This window comes from Peromyscus maniculatus, chromosome 22, assembly GCF_049852395.1.
Source record: "Peromyscus maniculatus bairdii isolate BWxNUB_F1_BW_parent chromosome 22, HU_Pman_BW_mat_3.1, whole genome shotgun sequence".
NCBI classification, from domain to species: Eukaryota; Metazoa; Chordata; class Mammalia; order Rodentia; family Cricetidae; genus Peromyscus; species Peromyscus maniculatus.
In genome coordinates, this window is record NC_134873.1 from 1,737,493 (window position 1) to 1,757,520 (window position 20,028).

At 41.5% G+C, this 20,028-nt stretch overlaps 1 long non-coding RNA gene across 2 annotated transcripts; it reads left to right on the forward strand.

Annotated features, from left to right (window-relative positions):
• The first annotated feature begins 5,108 nt into the window (after window positions 1–5,108).
• On the forward strand, window positions 5,109–19,864 carry LOC143270159 (uncharacterized). 2 transcript variants are annotated; one of them, XR_013047136.1, is made up of 5 exons: window positions 5,109–5,264; window positions 6,584–6,711; window positions 8,679–8,703; window positions 12,451–12,553; window positions 14,293–19,864. It is a non-coding gene; the product is annotated as an uncharacterized LOC143270159 (long non-coding RNA). The 2 variants fall into 2 exon arrangements; XR_013047137.1 differs by lacking the exon at window positions 8,679–8,703 and having other exon boundaries at window positions 12,426–12,553.
• The last annotated feature ends 164 nt before the right edge of the window (window positions 19,865–20,028 follow it).

The following is a 20,028-nucleotide window of genomic DNA, read 5'->3' on the forward strand; positions in this document are numbered from 1 at the left end:
ACCATTTATTTACCAGATTAGATAATTTCACATGATTCTAAAAATTATTTACCAATAGGGTGTGTGCAGGCTTGTGTGCATGCAGTTCTATGCTTGTTTGTACAATACTAGTGTGTGTATGTATGTGTGAATGTGTTTGTGTGTGTGTGTGTGTGTGTGTGTGTGTGTGTGTGTGTGTGTGTGTGTGTGTGTTTGTGCATGTGTACATATGTGACAGCCAAAGTATAACCCCACAGGAGGGATTCTCCCTGTTATTCGGTCAGACAGGGTCTTTTACTGTTTCTGCTGATTTGTGTGTTCTACTCTGGCTGGCTTATAGGATTCACAGTTGTTCTACTCTCAGCCTCCTATATGGATAAAGGTCTGCTGGGATTGTGTACGTGAGATGCTTGCTGTTAGTTATGGATGGGAACCAAGGTGCTTAGGCTAGCAAGGGAAGTACTCAGCATGTGATGAAGTGAGTGTGCAGTTTTTTTCTTGTGTGTATTAGTGTAAAAATATTTTTTGTCAAAATATAATTGAGAGGGCTAAGCTGATAAAGGCCTAATATAATATCACATACACATTAAGACAGTGGTTGTCAACCAGAGGATAGTGATCCATTAGGCAATCATAGGACTCTCATTCAGAAAGGTCACCTAAGAACTTTGGAGTACATACATACTGACATTATAATTCATAACACTAGGATAATAACAGTTATGAAGTAGAAAGGAAAATAATTTCCTGTTCAGGTTCACCACAACATGAGGAAGGTCATCAGATGGTCACAGCCCTAGGAAGGTTGAGAACTAGTGCCTTAGAGGGTGATTAGCTTGTGGGCTCCCAGAAGGGAGGATATGAAGGAGATGAAGAAATGGGCCAGGCTGGCTTCCTCTTCTCTGACACTATTTGAAATACTGCAGACATAGGAACACAGAGACATCGTTCCTCTCACAAGCAAATAGGTTACATGTCAAATTAGTGAGAATTACCAGTAAATATTTCTTTTTCTTTGCAGCTATCAGTTATTACCTCAAAAGTAGACAGGTTCATTGCACTTTTGATGTTCTTTAAAGTGGAGATCTCACTATCTGAGAAAAGCTGTTTCTTGCTTTTCTGCAAGAGGAAGAACTTTCTCGGTTTTGAAACTTAACTCTTTTGTTTGGTTGTGTATGTAAAGTGTGTGTGAGCACCATACGTACATTTTTTTTTTCAAATGAAGCCGACTTCTGAAACAAAATACCCTGTGCTGTGTTCCTTTAAACTATGTATACCAACATTAAAAACAGACTAGTCTGAAGTATTTATAATTGGTGTTCCAAATGGAAAGAATAGTCATATGGGGGAGGGGAATGTGTGAAAGATATACTAAGACAATATTCCAGAACCCAGGGAAGACATAAATCTCTAGACTGCAAAAAATAAGTAAATACATAAAATTATTCAGTGTACTGACGCTTTGGCAGTGAAAAGTTTCACCAAAATTGTTTTTTTTAATTAACCAAAGCTTAGAAAAACATACCACAATCTCAAAAAGAAATCTTCATTTATTCATTTAAAAAATGTTCTAAGAGTTCAGTATATTGTGTTGCTTGTAAAGGAGTTTGTTTATAACCTAATAAGAATTCGGAGAAGGTTCTGGCTTGTCAGAGTGCAGAGAAAGGAGAGGCTGGAAGAGGGCATCTCTGAAATGAAATGATTGACACATATAAAAAGATGCTAATATTGAACACCAATTATAAATACTTCAGTTGAGAGCTTCTTGCTTGTGCCTCTCCAACTTCATTTCTGTATTCCATACATTCATTTGTCTCATTGCATTCAGGGTGATTTCTCTATATGTTCAAGATAAGCTGTGCTGTAAAAACAAATAAGCCCGGAGAGAACAAGCAAAGTTTACGTTTTGTCTATATCATAGTTTGCTCCAGGTTTTGGAGCTCTGGGCAGAGGACTCCAGACCCTTTGCTCTCTTGTTGCTGCTGCTATGTGGGGACCACAACCTTCAAGGAGGAAGATGGAAACCCAGGGTGTGTAGTGTCCAGGACTAAACATGACTTCTACTCACAGCCTAGTCTGATTTCCCTCAATCTCAGTGCAAAGACATCTAGGAAACAGAGTTTTCTGGTGTGCTCTGGAGAGGAAGATGAAGTGATGAGTGTCTAATCAGATTTTATAATATTTGCTTTATTTGCTTTTCCAATAAACATATTCTCTTTTACCTAACTGGAAAAAAAAACAGACTAGGAGAAAAGTGTTTTACTCTGTTTTGCTCAGTTTCATTGGGTCTGCTTGAGTTTTGTCATGTGATCAGTGGATCTGAGTGTCATTGCTGGAAGTACAATGGGGATGATGTTCAATGATCTTTCCCTGAGTTTTGCTTCAACACATGGGTTGTAGTCAAGCAGTTTGCTGGCAGTTGTGTTTTCTGGGATGGATCCCGGGTCATTATGCCTGCATGCAGAGTGATCTGCTGGCATTGGTGTGCTTCTGTATGGTTTCAATTTCATTTGTTTGTTTTCTTTCTTTCTTTCTTTCTATTTTGGTGTGTGGGCATGTATGTGTTTATATTAAAGCTAATATATTTACAGTCAAAGCATACATCTAAGGGCCACTGAGAGGGCTAATCTGATAAAGGCACTTGCCAGCATGACTGACACTTCCAATTGAACCCTGAGATTGAAATGGTGAGAGGATAGAAACAACTCCTAAAAATTATCCTTGCCTTTCATATAAATCCTCTTCTTACTCACTAATTAGACTCCCAGTGCTCCACCAGGGGCCCAGCCGTGGATGTCTGCCTTCAGATTCCTCAGTCCTTGGATGGGGTTTATGGCACCACTATTTGGGTGTCTGGCCATCCCATCACCAGAGTAGGTCAGTTCCTGCCGTCTCGCGACCATTGCCAGCAGTCTTTTGAGGGGGTATCTTTGTGGATCTCCGTGGGCCTCCCTAGCTCTCTGCTTCCTCCCCTTCTCACCTTCTCATGTGGTCTTCATTTACCATGGTCTCCTATTCCTTGTTCTCCCTCTCTTTTCTTGATCCAGCTAGGATCTCCCACTCTTTCCCTCGACTGTCGCCCTTCATTGTTCCCACTCATGACCAGGCTATTCATGTAGATCTTGTCCATTTCTCCGTGTCTTTTTTTGGGGTCCCGTTTTCCAGGTAGCCTCACTGGTGATGTGAGTAGCAGTCTAGTCATCCTTGTTCCACCTCTAGCATCTTCCTATGAGTGAGTACATACCATATTTGTCTTTCTGAGTCTGGGTTACCTCACTCAGGATGATTTTTTCTAGATCCATCCATTTGCCTGCAAACCGTGTGATGTCGTTGTTTTTCTCTGCTGAGTAGTATTCCATTGTGTATATGTGCCACAATTTATTTATCCATTCTTCAGCCAACTGGATCAGGCCACCTGAACGGTTGCCCAATGTGAACCTGAAAATGAGAAATTGAGAGTAGACTCCAAGCGCTGTCCTGCCAAGTGGAAGATCAGTGTATTTTTATATCAAACTTAGGGGGCAAAGCCAGCCTTCCAAGGTGGGTTTTACTTTTAATTTGGGCAACTGTTTGACATAATATATGTACTGGTTTCTAGAAAGAACTTACCAGTTTTTCTAGCTGTGTGCCTCTAACACTAGCCAGCTACCAATGGGAGTGACACTGTGATGGCTACACCTGGACAACTTATGTGACTTTGCAGTGACCAAGACTTGGAGAAATACAGATCCCAACAGGGACACAAACAATGGATTTACAGATACTAAATAAGCTGCTACCAGCAGGATCCTGTAATAGCTAGAAGCAAAGAGATATCAACCACTTGGGCATGCATGAAATAAACTGTTATGGTCAAATTTCAAAAAAAAAAAACAAAAAAAAAAACAAACAAAAAAAAAATTATCCTTGCACCTGCACACTTCTGCTGTGGCAAACAGTTTCTTGCCTTTCCCCATGCACCAAATAAATTGAGACCAGATTGTCCTTGAACTCACAGAAAGCAGCTGGCCTCTGTGTCATGAGTGCAGGGATTAGAGGAGTGTACCAACATGCCCAGCCTCCTATTCATGTTCTTCGTGCCTATAAATTCTCTGCATTTCAATGTGTCAAACTGGCAGTCCAATGAGGCCTAGGGTCTAAGAAGTTAGCAAACACCCTGAGGCTGGCTAATTATTTCTACTAATGATATCTTGGCCTATGCTTATGGTCATGTGCATAACAAACATATTCTTTCTATGGTTTGAAAAGATGACTCAGCAGTGTATACCACTTTTTCCTCTGGCAGAGAACCTGGGTTCACAGAACCCAATGTATGGAAAAGGGGCTGGCTAGAGAAACCCACCCTGACCCTGGAGCCTAGTATTAGGGAAGGATGGCTCAGATAAAGCCAGTGAGTGAAACACAGTTTATCTCATATCAGAGCCATCTCTGCCCCTGTCCAGCTGACTTGTGAAATCAACCAATCACAGAACAGGACAACAGAATCCTGGCCCTAGGGCCTAGACCAGGGAAAGAAACACAACTTGTGTTTGGGACCTGAGCCAGAGAAATGAACCAAGGAAATATGCCCTGACTCTGAAACCAGTACCAAAGAAACCCTCTTGGTGCCTAGAATCAGAGTCAGTGAATGAAAGGTGCCCTGGCCTTAGAGGTAATGTCAAAAACCTAAGTAAGGTCAGTGAGAGAAACACAGTTTAGCTCAGATCAGAGCCATCTCTGCCCCTGTCCAACTGACTTGTGAAATCAACCAATCACAGAGCAGGACATTAGAATCCTGGCTCTAGGGCCCAGGACCAGGGAAAGAAACACAGCCTGTGTTTGGGGCCTGAGACAGAGAAATGAACACTTTATCTCCAAACCCAGAACCCATGAAACACGCTCTGACTCTGAAACTAGTACCAAAATAGCACTCTTGGCCCCTAGAATCATAGTCAGTGAAAGAAATGTGCCCTGGCCTTAGAGGTAGTGTCAAAAAGCCAAGAAAGGGCAGTGAAAGAAACACAGTTTGGCCTTGAAATCAGGGCCATCTCTGCTCCTTGCTCATACTGGCCAATCCTTGGGCAGAAAATAAACTAACCAATCACAGTTGACTCTGCCCCCTAGACATTCTATATCAACTGTCCTTCACAGTCAGTTGTGAGATGTTCTCTCCACTCTGGTAGAAGCAGCTACTCTCCTGAACTCCTCCTTCCCAAATAAACCTCTTTCTCAAAAGAGTTTTGGGTGAAGACCTTCACTGACTGGTGAACAGAAGAACCTTGCTGGGATGTCTTATAGTGGAACAGGTAAGTGGGAGCTGAAGAGAAGAACCGTGCAGGGACTTCCAGTAGTGGACTGACAAAGAAAGAGCTGGTAACACTGATCCTGAGATTGTGACAATCCAGGATAGGAGCAGGATTGCTGTGTCCTGTGGGAAGATTATACCCCATCACACCAGGTATATCCTTACATTCCTGAAGAGACAGGATACCCTTCCTTGCTGAAGTAGTTCCAGGCCTGACTCTCCAGAGAGGTCAGAAAAAATTCCTTTCCAAGGTTGGGCTGTTTCTTTGCAGTCCCAGCCATCACAGCTGTGCTACACAGCTTCAGGTGTCCAGGACACATTCAGGGCAGAGCTCTTGTTCTAAGTAGCCCCAGGGGTCCAGGATACGTTGCCCTCAAGGGCTAAACTTTTTCCAGCTCAGCCATCACAGCTGTGCTAAAGAGCTTCAGGAGTCCAGGACACCTACAGGGCAGAGCTCTTGTTCAGAGTAGCTCCAGGTATCCTTGATCCCTCACCCTCTAGGTCTAAACTGTCTCCTTGCAGTTAAATCCATCGATTTACTAACATTCTGGTGTTAAAATCTGGAACACCAAACCCACAGTTTTTGCAGTTTACTCACACCCACATCTTGGCTCACAACGATCTGGAACTGCAATTCCAGGGGATCCAAAGCCCTCTTGGGTGTCTGTGGCCAGCCTCCACACAAGGTACACAGAAAGAATCCATGCAAAATATTTAAACATCTAAAATAATTAATTGAAGACATGTTGGGTACATTCCTGTTGACATTAGCTACTGCACGATTCTCTAATATTTATTCTCTTGATTTGTTTGTGTTCTTGTCTCTCTGATGCAAGTAGCTCACTTTCTGATTTTTGTCTCCATAGTCTAATTTACTATCACATACCCATGAAAACAGTGTTTTTCAACCTGTGGGTAGTGACTCATTTGGTAATCCTAGGACTCTCTTTCATAGAGATCACCTAAAAACTTATGAAAATATAGATATTGACAGTATAATTCATAACACTCACAAAATGACAGTTATGAAGTAGCAAGGAAAATAATTTTATGTGGAGGGTCACTACAACATGAGGAAGTGCATCAGATGGTCACAGCCTGAGGAAGGTTGAGAACTAGTGTCTTAGAAGGTGATTAGCTTGTGTGTTCCAAGAAGTGAGGGTATGAAGGAGGTGAAGGAATGGGCCAGGCTGGGGTCCTCTTCTCTATTTGCAATACTGCAGACATAGGAACACAAAGACATCGTTCCTCTCACAGGCAAATATGTTACATGTCAAATTAGTGGGAATTACCAGTAAATATATTTCTCTTTCTTTGCAGGTATCAGTTATTACGTCAAGAGAATACAGGTCCATTGCATTTTTGATCTTTAAAGTGGAGATCTCATTACCAGGAGAAAAGCTGTTTTTCACTTTCCTGCAATGGAAAGGTAGAAGATGAACTTCCAGGTTTGGAAATGAATTCTTTCCTTTGGTGTGTATGTGAAGTGTGTGTGAGCCCCCAAACCTCTACTTGTTTGATTTTCAAACGAAGCTGACTTCTGAAACAAAATAGGCTGTGCTGTGTTCCTTTAAACTATGTATACCAAGATTAACAACAGACTTGGACAAAAGTGTTTTTACTCTGAACAGTTTCATTGAGACTGCTTGAGCTTTGATTTGTGATAGGTGGATCTGAGTTTCATTGCTGGAAGTACAATGGGAACCATGTTTAATGATCTTTCCCTGAGTTTTGCTTGAACACATGGGTTGTAGTCAAGCAGTTTGCTGGCAATTGTGTTTTCTGGGATGGATCCCAGGTCATTATGCCTGCATGCAGAGTGATCTGCTGGCATTGGTGTGCTAGTGTATTGTATCAATTTCATTTGCATTTTGGTGTGTGTGTGTGTGTGTGTGTGTGTGTGTGTGTTTGTGTGTGTGTGTGTATTAATGCTGATACATTTACAGTCAAAACATACATCGCAGAACCTACATACTGAGAGGGCTAATGTCATAAAGGCACTTTCCAGCACGACTGACAACTCCAATTTGATCCCTGAGACTGAAATGGTGAGAGGAGAGAGGAGAGAACCAACTCCTATAAAATATCCTTGGACCGGGCCTGGAGAGATGGCTCAGAGGTTAAGAACACTGGCTGTTCTTCCAGAGGTCCTGAGTTCAATTCCCAGCACTCACATGGTGGCTCACAACCATCTATAATGAGATCTGGCTCCCCCTTCTGGCCTGCAAGGATACATGCAAACAGAACACTGTATACATAATAAGTAAATAAATTTAAAAAAAAATATCCTTGGACCTCCACACTTCTGCTTGGCACATATATTTATTGCCTTCCCAGAGACCAGGTTGTCCTTGAACTCACAGAGACCAGCCTGCCTCTTCTTCATGAGTACATTGAGTAGAGGATTGTATAAATATTCCCTGCCTCCTGTTCATGTTCTTCCTGCCTATAAGTTCTCTGCATTTCAATGTGTCAAACTGGCAGACTGATGAGGCCTAGGGTCCAGGAAGTTAGCAAACACCCTGATACTTGCTAATTATCTCTACTAATGATATCTTGGTGTATGCTTATGATCAGGTGCATAACAAACATATCATTTTGGGGTCATAAAAGATGACTCAGCAGTGTATACCACTCTTTGCTCTGTCAGAAGACCTGATTTGACTCACAGCACCCATATCTTAGCTGACATCAATCTGGAACTCCAATCTAGGTTATGAAATGCCCTCTTGGATGTTTGTGGGCAGGCCACACACAAGGTACACAGAAAGAATTTGTGCAAAACATTTAAACACCTAAAAAAATCAATTGACAACATATGAACATTTTGGGCACATTCCTGTTGATATTAGATACTACGGGATTATCTAATATTTATTATCTTCATTTGTATGTGTTCTTGTCTTTCTGATGCAAGTAGCTCACTCTCTGATTTTTGTCTCTGTAGTCTAATTTACTATCACATACCCATGAAAACAGTGGTTCTCAAATCTGTGGGTAGTGACCCATTTGGAAATCCTAGGACTCTTTCAGAGAAGTCACTTAAGACCTTCTGAAAATATATATAGATATTGACTTATAATTCATAACACTCACAAATTGACAGTTATGAAGTAGCGAGGAAAATAATTTTATGTGGAGGGTCACCACAACATAAGGAAGTGCATGAGATGGTCACAGCCTGAAGAAGTTGGAGAACTAGTGCCTTAGAAGGTGATTAGCTTGTGGGTTCCCAGAAGTGAGGGTATGAAGGAGGTGAAGGAATGTTCCAGGCTGGGTTCCTCTTCTCTGACACTATTTGCAATCCTGCAGACATAGGAATACAGAGACATTGTTCCTCTCACAAGCAAATATGTTACATTTCATATTAGTTGGCATTACCAGTGAATATATGTTTTTTCTTTGCAGCTATCAGTTATTACCTCATCTAGGGAAGACAGGTCCATCTCACATTTGATGTTCTTTAAAGTGGAGACCTCAGTACTGGAGAAAATCAGTTTCTCACTTTTCTGCAATGGAAAGGTAGAGGATGAACTTTCTTGGTTTAGGAAAATAATTCTTAGGTTTGGTGTCTTTGTCAAGTGTGAGTGGGCCCAAAACCTTTATTTGTTTGATTTTCAAATGAAGCCATCTTCTGAAACAAAGGAGGCTGTGCTGTGTCCCTTTAAATTGTGTATACCATATTAAAAACAGACTTAGAGAAAAGTGTTTCACTATGAACACTTTCATGGAGATGCTTGAGCTTTGGTATGTGATAGGTGGATCTCAGTCTCACTGCTGGAAGTACAATGGGGACGATGGTCAAGGATCTTTCCCTGGGTTTTGCTTCAACATGTCTGTTGTAGTCAAGCAGTTTGCTGGCAATTGTGTTTTCTGGGGTGGATCCCAGGTCATTATGCCTGCAAGCAGAGTGATCTGCTGGCACAGGAGTGTTTGTGTATGGTTTCAATTTCATTTGTGTGTTTTCTACTTTGGTGTGAGCGTGTGTGTGTGTGTGTGTGTGTGTGTGTGTGTGTGTGTGTGTGTGTGTTAATGCTAATATATTCTCAGTCAGAGCATACATCAGAGGGCCACTGAGAGGGCTAATCTATAAAGGCACTTGCCAGCATGACTGACAACTCCAATTTGATCCCTGAGACCTAAATGGTGAGAGGAGAGAACCGAGTCCTATAAATTATCCTTGGACCTCCACACTTCTGCTGTGGCACACATGTTTCTTGCCTTCCCCCATGCACCAAATAATTGAGACCAGAGCCCAGCCTGCCTCTGCTTCATGAGTGCCAGGAGTATAGAAGTGTACCAACATGCCCAGTCTCTCATTCATGTTCTTCTTGCCTATAAGTTCTTTGTGTTTCAACATGTCAAACTGGGAGCCTGATGAGGCCTAGGGTCTAGGAATTTAGCAAACATCCTGAGGCTGGCTAATTATTTCTACTAATGATATCTTGTCCCATGCTTATGGTCATGTGCATAACAAACATATTCATTCTGGGGTATGGAAAGATGATTCAGCAGTATATACCACTTTTTGCCCTGACAGAAGACCTTGGTTTGATTCACAGCATGAAACGTAGGAAAAACAGGCTGGCTAGAGAAACCCACCTTGACCTTAGAGCCGAGAATTAGGGAAGGATTGCTCATATAAGGCCAGTGAGAAAAACACAGTTTATCTCAGATCAGAGCCATCCTTGCCCCTGTCCAACTGACATGTGAAATCGAACAATCACAGAACAGGATAGCAGAATCCTGGCCCTAGGGCCCAGGACCACTGAAAGAAACACAACTTGTGTTTGGAACCTGGGCCAGAGAAATGAACCAAGGACACATGCCCTGACTCTGAAAACAGAAACCCTCTTGGTGCCTAGAATCAGAGTCAGTGAATGAAATGCGCCCTGGCCTTAGAGGTAACATCATAAAGCTAAGTAAGGCCAGTGAGAGAAACACAGTTCATCTCAGATCAGAGCCATCTCTGCCCTGTCCAACTGACTTGTGAAATCAACCAATCACAGAGCAGGACATTAGAATTCTGGCCCTAGGGCCCAGGACCAGGGAAAGAAACAGCCTGTGTTTGGGACCTGAGCCAGAGAAGTGAACATTTTATCTCCAAACCCAGAACCCAGGAAATATGCCCTGACTCTGAGACCAGTACCAGAATAACACTCTTGGCCCCTAGAATCATAGTCAGTGAAAGAAATGTGCCCTGGCCTTAGAGGTAGTGTCAAAAAGCCAAGAAAGGACAGTGAAAGAAACACAGTTTGGCCTTGAAATCAGGGCCATCTCTGCCCCTTACTCACAATACTGGCCAATCCCTGGGCAGAAAATAAACTAACCAATCACAGTTGACTCTGCCCCCTAGCCATCCTATATAAACCACCCTGCCTGGTCAGTTGTGAGCTGTTCTCTCCACCCTGGTGGAGGCAGCTACTCTCCTGGACTCCTCCTTCCCAAATAAACCTCTTTCTCAAAACAGTTTTAAGTGAAGACCTTCACTGACTGGTGAACAGAAGAACCTTGCTGGTGACCTGTCCAGCAGGTCAGGTTATTAGGTAGGACCCGAGGAGGCACCTCCTGAAAGACCAATGGGGGTGAGAGAGAAAGGAGACCAGGCACATAAAAAGGACAGAGTCAGTCTGAGTCGCATCAAGGTCTAGTTTATTGCAAGGCAAGGCAGGCTTATATATACTGGGGGATAGGAGAAGTGAATAGGGGAAGGGGGACTGATGTAAAATGTCTGAAGAATAGGATCAGGGTGAGGTCTCTTTGGTCCAAAGCTTGTACAACCTACCAACCTGAACATGTTTCAGGAAGTTATTCTAAAAGTACATTTTGTGGTTTTTCCAGGAACGAGTGTTTTTGTAAGTTAGTGATGAACGAGTGTTTTTGTAAGTTAGTGACAATTATCAAGGGTGTAGACATGCCAGATCATCCAGGCAAGAAAGGTCAAGGCACAGTCATCCATATTTTGGTTCCCAATATGCTGGGACATCCCATGGTGGACTGAGCAAAAGAGAGCTGTTAACACTTAACCTGAGATTGTAGCTCTCCAGGATAGGAGCAGAATTGCTGTGTCCTGTAGGGAGACAATCCCCCATCACACCAGGTATATCCTGACATTCCGGAAGAGTCAGGATTCCCTTCCTTGTTAAAGCCATTCCAGGCCTGACTCTCCGGAGAGGTCAGAAAAATTTCCTTTCCAAGGTTGGGCTGTTTCTTTGCAGTCCCAGCCATCACAGCTGTGTTAAACAGCTCCAGGTGTCCGGGACACCTTCAGGGCAGACTTCTTGTTCTGAGTAGCTTGAGGCATCAGAGATCCCTCCCCGTCTAGGGCTGAACTGTCTCCTTGCAGTTTCAGCCATCAGTTTGCTAACATTTTAGTTCTGAAACCTGGGACACCAAAGCCAGAGTTTTTGCAGTTTACTTAAACCCACATCTTGGCTGACAACCATCTGGAACAGGAATTCCTGGGGATCCAAAGCCTTCTTGGATGTCTGTGGACAGGACACACACAAAAAAACACAGAAAGAAAACATGAAAAACATTTAAACACATAAAATAATCACTTGAAGACATACAAGTAAGTTGGGTACATTCCAGTTGACATGAGCTACTGCATGATTCTCAAACATTTGTTCTCATTTGTTTGTGTTTGTGTCTCTCTGATTCAAGTAGCTCACTTTCTGATTTTTATCTCCATAGTCTAATTTACTATCACATACCCATGAAAACAGTGGTTCTCTTCAGGTATGTAGTGACCCATTTGGGAATCCCAGGACTGTCTTTCACAGGGTCACCTAATACCTTCTGAAAATATGGATATAGACATTATAATTCACAACACTCACAAAATGACAGTTATGAAGTAGCAAGGAAAATAATTTTCTGTGCACTGTCACCACAAGATGAGGAAGTGCATCAGATGGCCACAGCCTGAGGAAGGTTGAGAACTAGTGCCTTAGAAGGTGATGATCTTGTGTGTTCCCAGATGTGAGGGTATGAAGGAGATGAAGGAATGGGCAAGGCTGGGTTCCACTTCTCTGAAACTATGTAAAATACTGCAGACATAGGAACACAGAGACATCGTTCCTTTCACAAGCAAATATGTTACATGTCAAATTAGTGGGAATTAAAGGTAAATATATTTCTTTTTCTTTGCAACTATCAGTTATTACCTCATCTAAGGAAGACAGTTCCATGACACACAGGATGGTCTTGACAGTGGAGAACCTTATTCCAGAGACAATCTGTTCCTCGCGCTTCTGCAAAGGAAAGGTAGAGGATGAACTTTCTCGGGTAAGGAAATCAATTCTTTTGTTTGGTGTGTATGTGAAATGTGTGTGAGACCCCAAACCTTTATTTGCTTGATTTTCAAATGAAGCCGTCTTCAGACACAAAATAGGCTGTGCTGGGTTCCTTTAAATTATGCAAACCAAGATTAAAAACAGACCAGGATAAAAGTGTTTCACTCAATTTTGCTCAGTTTCATTGAGTCCACCTGAGTTCTGGCATGTGATAGGTGGATCTGAGTTTCATTGCTGGAAGTAAAATGGGAACCATGTCTTATGATCTTTGCTCGAGTATTTTCAACACATGGGTTGTAGTCAAGCAGTTTGCTGGCAATTGTGTTTTCTGGGATGGATCCCAGGTCATTATGCCTACATGCAGAGTGATCTGCTGGCATTGGTGTGCTAGTGTATTGTATCAATTTCATTTGCATTTTGGTGTGTGTGTGTGTGTGTGTGTGTGTGTGTATTAATGCTGATATATTTACAGTCAAAGCATACATAGCAGGGCCACCAAATGGCTAATGTCATAAAGGCACTTGCCAGCATGACTGACAAGTCCAATTGAACCCTGAGATTGAAATGGTGAGAGGAGAGAAACAACTCCTATAAATTATCCTTGCACCTGCACACTTCTGCTGTGGCAAACATGTTTCTTGCCTTCCCCCATGCACCAAATAAATTGAGACCAGATTATCCTTGAACTCAAAGAGAACAGCTGGCCTCTGCATCATAAGTGCAGCGATTAGAGGAGTGTACCAACATGGCCAACCTCCTATTCATGTTCTTCCTGCCTATAAGTTCTCTGCATTTCAATGTGCCAAACTGGCTGGCTGATGAGGCCTAGGGTCCAAAATCTTAGCAAACACCCTGAGGCTGACTCATTGTTTCTACTAATGACATCTTGGCCTTTGCTTATGATCATGTGCATAAGAAACATATTCATTCTGGGGTGTGGAAAGATGACTCAGCTGTGCATACCACTTTTTGCTCTGGCAGAGGCTCTGGGTTTGATTCACAGCACCCACATCTTGGCTGAGAACCATCTGGAACCTCAGTGCCAGGTGATCCAAAGTACACCTAGGTGTCTATGTGCAGGCCACACACAGAGTGCACAGAAAGAATGCTTTCAAAACATTTCCACCCCAAAAATAAATCCACTAAAGTCATACAAGTATATTGGGTAGGTTGCTGTTGACATTAGCTACTGCGTGATTCTCTAACATTTATTCTCTTCATTTGTTTGTGTTTGTGTCTCTCTGATTCAAGTAGCTCCCTTTCTGATTTTTGTCTCCATAGTCTAATTTACTATCACATACCCATGAAAACAGTGGTTCTCAACAGGTGGGTAGTGACCCATTTGGGAATCCTAGGACTTTCTTTCACACGGTTCACCTAACACCTTCTCAAAACATAGATATAGACATTATAGTTCATAAGACATGAAAAATGACAGTTATGAAGTAGCAAGGGAAATAATTTCCTGTGCAGGTTCACCACAACATGAGGAAGTGCATCAGATGGTCACTGGCTGAGGAAGGTTGAGAACTAGTGCCTTAAAGGGTGATTAGATTGTGTGTTCCCAGAAGTGAGGATATGAAGGAGGTGAAGGAATGGGCCAGGCTTTTCTGACACCATTTGCAATACTGCAGACATAGGAACACAGAGACATCGTTCCTCTCACAAGCAAATATGTTACATGTCAAATTAGTGGGAATTATCAGTAAATATATTTCTTTTTCTTTGCAGCTATCAGTTATTACCTCGTCATGAGAAGACAGGTCCATCTCACTTTTGATGTTCTTTAAAGTGGAGATCTCCCTACCAGGAGAAATGCTGTTTTTTACTTTTTTTTTTGATATGAGTGTCATTGTTAGAAGTACAATGGGGATGATGTTGAATGATCTTTCCCTGAGTTTTGCTTCAACACATGGGTTGTAGTCAAGCAGTTTGCTGGAAATTGTGTTTCCTGGGATGGATCCCAGATCATTATGGAAGCAGAGTGATCTGGTGGCACTGGAGTGCTTGTGTATGGTTTCATTTTCATTTGTTTGTTTTCTTTTATTAGTGTGCTGTCAAGTGTGTGTGTGTGTGTGTGTGTGTATGTATCAGAGGGCCACTGAGAGGGCTAAACTGATAAATATTCTTGCCAGCATGACTGACAACTCTAATTTGATCCCTCAGACTGAAATGGAGAGAGGAGAGAACCGATGTCTATAAATTATCCTTGGTCTTGTCTCCTTTGCCCCAACCATGTGATAGGTGGATCTGAGCATCCTATCCTGGAAGTACATTGGGGATGACGTTGAATGATGTTTACCTCAGTTTTTGCTTCTATGTCAGACTTATATTCTAGCAGTTTGCTGGCAATTTTTGTGTTGTCCCTGGAAACGGTATGGTGCAGGACTGTATTTCCACTTAAATCACTCAGGTGGGAATTAGCACCCTGAATCAGTAATATAGTTATGCATTCTACATTGCCCCTCTGTGTGGCCTGTTGGTATTGTATAAAGAATGAGACATTCAATTCAAGAAAGTCAAGATAAATATTTCTAAAATTGCATTGAATAGTTACACTTAGATCAGAGAAATTGCTCCGCTTATGCATATTTCCCTCTCTTTTTAAGACAGGGTCTTCTTAAGTACCCTAGTCTTGCCTAAATTCATAATCTCCCCACCAAAGCTTTCCAAGTGATAGAATTTCAGGGGTGTTCCACTACACCTAGATATTAAAGCATCTCATCAGCACTAGTTGGTTGCTGTTATAGTGAGGGAGGTTGCTTGTTCATTTGTTTTGCTAACTTGACACAGGCTGAAGATCCCTGGAAAGAGGGATCCTCACTTGAGGAATTGCCTCTATAAGACTGGGCTGTGGGAAAGTCTGTGGAGCATTTTCTTGATTGAGGTTGATGTGGGAGGGCACCTCTTCCTAGAGGTGGTTGCACAGCTTGGCAGGTAGTCCAGAGTAGTATAAGAAAGCTGCAAGCCTTGGAAAAAGCCATGGAAAAGCAGCATTGCTCCCATGATCTCTGCTTCAGTTCCTGCCTCTGGTTCCTAATTTGAGCTCCTTCCCTGGTTTCCCTTCATGATGGACTGCGATGTGGAATTGTGCACCAAATAAACATTTTCTTTCCCAAGTTGGTTTTGGTCAGATTTATCATAGCAACATAAAAACAAACAAGGACAAAATCTAATGCAATTCATATTAAAACTGCTGTCTAAGAGCTACCTTAATCAAGGGTGTGTAGCCTTCATCATCCTGGATGTCAATAGAGGCCTTTTAGGATAATAACAATGTTACCATGTCTGGATGATTGTGTGCCCAGGCATATTGGAGTGACATCCTACAAATTGAAAGGATATTTTAGGAAATTACAGATTATCATATAAAGGCACATTCAACTGTAAGTACTAGATAGCAAACTTCATTTCCTTCTGATGTAAGAGAAGTAAATGGAGTTTTATTATTTACTTATTTCTCTACTCAAGTGTTCATTTGCTGTGCTAGGGATATAGTGCATGGCCATCCCATTTAAGGTAAGTATTCTATCACAAGTTTCAGTCTTCCTCAGAGCAGCGCATCTGCATAACAGAACACCCAACAGACTGAATTCAGCTTGGATTTAAATCCTACTTTAATTGCTGTTATAAACTAGTTATACATTATATATAGTAGTATTCAGTAGGTAGGATTGCAGACCAGAGCCACTGTGCCTACTTTTTCTTTATTTCACGTTTTAGCATCACTGACATCTCTGCCACTCATAATTCATGATATTTTATGACTATAATTGGCAATATTACATGTTATATATTAGGCTTTCTATGAGCTCCATAACTCAATTTCCCCATGCACAGGATGGGGATTCAACACTGTAGCTATGTTACATTGTCCTACTGTGATGCTTCAATTCACATCTTCAAGAGCATGGACAAGTGCTTCCAGCACCTGACATTCAGTGTTTGGTGGATACAATAATGATTAATCTTCCTACTGACAACAAACACAATATTCCAATAAAGAGAAATAACGGAATTGTACCTACTCTTAAGGCACATTTTTTTATTCAAATATGTTTACAATATTTTAAAACTATATTCCCCAAGATGGTCCTGAACTTGGTAATCCTCTCAGTAGGCAGGATTGCAGGTCAGTGCCACTGTGCCTACCTTACTCTTTATTTCACATTTTAGCATTGCTAAAAATCTCTGCCATGATATTTTATGACTATAATTGGCAATATTTTTAACTTTGCCGCTATAAAAAATAAAAGGTTATCTTGCAGTCCACTGTGCCTTATATAAAATGAAATATGATATAGTCCACAGGCCCATGGCAATTCTACAGGTCACTTGTATCTATGTAAATTTTAGCTCTTAAAACTATGAAAGGCAAACAAGATGAAAATAGCAGTAACAAACAAAAATCTAAATCCTCAGTCATTGATACTTTGATTTTTTTCACTTCTCAATGCCCAAAAGTAATATTTCTATATTTGCTGCCAACAGGGACACAGCCTAGTCCTCAGACAATAGACAGAGTGTCCCTGATAATCCAGACACCAAATGGTAGCAAAGCAGGCTATAGTGCTTTGCCTTGCAACCTCCAATGATTTCATAACTCCAAAAATGGCAAATATAAGGAGATAACCCACTGCATCATAGCTCCCTTGCTTTTATTTTCAAAAAGCTTTAAACCAAAAGAAAATTAGGATTCAAATGAGCATGAGTCTTTGTAGTCAATATTTAAATTTATGGAATGTAAGGAAAGCTGACTGGGCTTTATGTGTATGCTGTATAGGAGATACATATGTTCCATGTGGGGAATAAATGGATTGACAGAATGGATAAATACAGTTGAGAAATTTGGTGTTTTTAAAGAATGTGTTTATTAAGCAAAGACAATTTTGAAAATATAATTTATTGTTCTATTATTTGTATAAAGCAAAGCACTGTCAATTGGAATTTTGGAATAGAGGTACCTGCAGGGCCTCCAAAGCAAAACACTGGGGGAGTTGGGTGATGTGTCAGGTCCTTACAGTCCTGCAGCCATGAGAAAATACCTCCCTAAGACTGGCTTGATGGAGATAGAAAAAAATCCATCTGGAGTGGGCGAATCCAGACCCAAAAAGACAAATACTGTTTTTGATTTGTACTTTTTTCTTTAAAAGTCTGATATGGGAACTACAATCTGAATAACCACAGAGGTTTGGTACTTGGTAAGGGACCAGAGGGAGGAGAGTATCTCTCAAGGAAAGGGAAAGTCTATAGTGTTATGAAGATATAAATGAACACTAGATTAGGAGGGTTTAATTAGAAGAAGATGGGAGAGAAAGATAAAGGAGGGAATATGAGCAGGGACAATCAACACTGCAGACCCTTTGAAAAACTGTATGGAAACTGACTACCCCAGAAGCTTCCTATACATAAGTGATAGGAATCTAAACGGGCTCAAAACATAACAGGTTTGACGAGGCTCCAATTAGACATCTTATGCCACTATCTTAAACCTCCTGTGCCAGGAACAAGGTACAGCCTGTTGAGTCCTAAACCAAAGGGACCCACAGAAACCCCCAAATAGCACAGGGTATTTCCAAGGCTGTTGGTGTCTCCGCACAACCTGATGTGAAGGTCTTGTTTCTGAAAGTAACACTTCTGTCATTGAACATGGAGAAGTTCAGCTGACGTCTAACTAGATTCTTCACCTACTAACCAGAGTTCATGGTACTGGAAGGCAGTCTGTACTGGAGAGAAAGGTAATCCTCAATATCTCTCAGCTACAAACCCTGGGACCCACAACAGCACCCACATGGAGCTCACAACCATCTGTAAATGCAGTTCTAGGGAATCCAGCACCCTCTTTTATCTTCACAGGAAGCAGACATGCACACAGTGTACCATATGCATGCAGGCAAAACATAATACACGTGAAATAAATGTAAACTTTAAATAATAATGTAATGCACTTATCTAGTAAGTTCACTCTATTAAAGTATACAATCCAGTAGGGTTTTCTTAGTATGTTCTTAAAAGTATGCATTCATCATCCTATTTGATTTTAAAATATTTTTGTCATTGGAGAAGAAACCATTGATTCACTAGTAGTTATTCTTCATCCTCCAGACCCTACCCCCTATCAGCTACCAATCTAACTTTCTGCTTCAGGTTTCTCGTTCTGGGTGTTTAATAGAAATCAAACCAGCTAATAGGGAACTATCCCATTCTTCTGTCATTTTGCTTCTTTCACTGAGTTTAATGTCTGTGATGTTTATTCATGTTATAGGATGTAGCAGTACTCTACCCCTTTTCATGGCTAGGCACTTGACCATTGTATTAACACAGCACCCTTTGTTTACCCATTCATCAAGCAGTAGTTATCTGGGGTTTCTACCTTTTCTCTATTATAAATGTTGTGCATAATCTGGTGCTAGTGGCTGCATCATTGTATAGCTATACTTCTAGCAGTTATGTAGCAGGTTCCTGTACCTTGGTTCCTCCACTCTCTCTTATGAGCCCCAGCACCTGTACATGCTAGACAAGTGCTCTACCCCTAACCTCGATCATCAGCATGCCTCATGTACATTTCAATTTTTCCTTTTTTCCCATTATTTTACAGTGATTACATGTTGAAGAGACAAATTAAATGAAAGTAAAATGCTAGCAAAATTAATTTCACTTGCTTAGTTTTACATTTAAGGTAATTTGTAAAGGTATTCAAAATTCAGAATATGCAGCCAGAAGTGGTGATACATTTCCTATAATCCTAGCATTCAGTGGGTGGAGGCAGGAGCATGTTCACTTAAAAGAGACCAGCCAGAGATACATGAGATCCTGCCTTTAAAAAAACAAAATAATAACAACAAAAAACAAAAACAAAAAATCCACAAATTAACCCCCCAATGAGCTTATAGTTGACTTTGTATCTCTACAATTAGAGGTGGCATGCAGTTTTGTAGTATAGAGAATGCTTAAGATTCCAGCTTAGAGAGATGTTGAGACCATGGTTGGAGGAAGCACAGGGACAAATAGCCAAACTAGTGGAAATGCATGAACTGAGAACCAATGGCGTAGGAACCCCCATGGAACTGGACCAGGCCCTCTGGATAAGTGAGACAGTTGATTAGCTTGATCTGTTTGGGAGGGCCCCAGGCAGTAGAGCCAGGACCTGTCCTTGGTGCATGGGTTGACTTTTTGGAGCCTGGGGCCTATGCTGAGGCACTTTGCTCAGCCTTGGTGTAAGGGGAGGAGGGGACTGGACCTGCCTTGGCTGAGTCTGCCAGGCTGGGCTGACTCACCAGGGGAGACCTTGCCTTGGAGGAGGTGGGAGTGGGGGTCAATTGGGAGGGGAGAGCAGAGAGGTGGGAGGAGGGAAGATGGGGGAATCCGTGGCTGATATGTGAAATTAAGTTAATTATAAAATAAAATTACTATAAAAAAAGATTCACGCTTACTCTGAGTCACAACAGAACCCACCCTACTTGTTAA